Here is a 1,618-nt window from a genome sequence, read left to right on the forward strand (position 1 = left end):
ATCCTTCTATCCATGATTTATTTGGATTCCTTGTAAGCCTTTTTTGAATATATTGTAGGTGCCTCTCTATTGTGTCTTGCCTATATTTTGCATAATCTCTCCTTATATATCTATTAACTAGCTTGTATAAAGCTGAAAGTTCATTTTTCATAGAGCGTGTTTTGTTTTTTCTAATTTGTAGTTCTTTCCTTCTTTTTAGTAGTTGTAGTGTATGTTCATTTAAAATTTTATGTTGTTTATGTTCTTTTGTTGTTTTGGTGTTTTTCAAGCTTTGGCTGATAGCATTTATTAATCTGTCATAGTAGTTTTGCACTGATTTATTTTCTCGATACAATGATAAATCGGATAAGAATACTGTTAAGTTTTCATTGTATTTTATAATTTCCTCTTCACTCTTAAGTTTACTTACAGATTTATTTGTAAAACTTTTCTTTTGTTTGGAAAGCTTTATTGTTGCTCTTATTGGTCGGTGGTCTGAGTGGATAGTTCAAGTTCATGGTATCCAGATTTTGAAATAATTTTTTTGGTTTGAAAGGATATAATCAATCTCGTTCTTGTACTGTCCGTTTGGAGAACGCCATGTCCATCTTCGGTTTGGTTTTTTCTATCTCTATACCTTTATATAATCTATCTATATACCTATATATAACTCAAAGTTAACTGACATAGTGATCTACCAACGCACAGCCCAAACCACTGGACGGATCGGGCTGACATTTGGCATGCAGGTAAATGTTATGACGTAGGCATCCGCTAAGAAAAGATTTTGATTAATTCTACCCCCAAGGGGATAAAATAGGGGATGAAAGTTTGTATGAAACTTTGTCAATTTTAAACCGATCGGGCTGAGACTTTGCATGCATAAAGCTACTATGACGTAGGCATCCCCTAAGAAAGGATGTTGATAAATTCCACCCCAAGGGGATGATTTAACGCGAGCGAAGCCGCTGGCAAAAGCTAGCAAACTATAAGTGTGTGAAATTTCATAACCCTCGCAATTTTCGTAAAAAGGGGTACAAAGTTTTTGCTTCACGTATTAATATATAAATTTAAATTATTTTGTACTTAAACGATTACGATGTCTTTTTAACCATTTAGTAGAAATGGTTCAACCCCGTAAACCTAGTTCGTCCATCGACCTTAGATTAAACAACGACAATTTTTTTCACATACATTATAATTACATCTCTGTCACAGAACCGTTGGTACAAATAACAGTTAGCTAGTACTCGTTCCAGTGCCTACAATGGCATCTAGTATCGTATAAAAATATCAAGTCGCTTCTCTGAGCCTTATATGCGGTACAATGGAGGACGTGCTTTGCGGGACAGTTGACGTAGAATGTAAGCTTTTGTGTTCGCGTCTAAAAATTTCACTAAAATATTTTCATTTTTTACACAAATAAAATTATATAATCCTCTTATTTATATTACTGGTTGATAATGCATAACTTATAATACGTATAAGATTTTTTTTAATTCATATGTTTTTACTTTATTAATATTTGTTAGGAATATTACAATGTGGATTAATGAGGGTAAAGTTAGTCAGTGAATTTGTCTTATTTGATAGTTTGTATTCACAAATTTTTTAACTTAAAAATGTAATGCAGAACAAC

This window comes from Achroia grisella, unplaced genomic scaffold, assembly GCF_030625045.1.
Source record: "Achroia grisella isolate CSIRO2021 unplaced genomic scaffold, CSIRO_AGI_Agris_v1 utg918, whole genome shotgun sequence".
Taxonomy (NCBI): Eukaryota; Metazoa; Arthropoda; class Insecta; order Lepidoptera; family Pyralidae; genus Achroia; species Achroia grisella.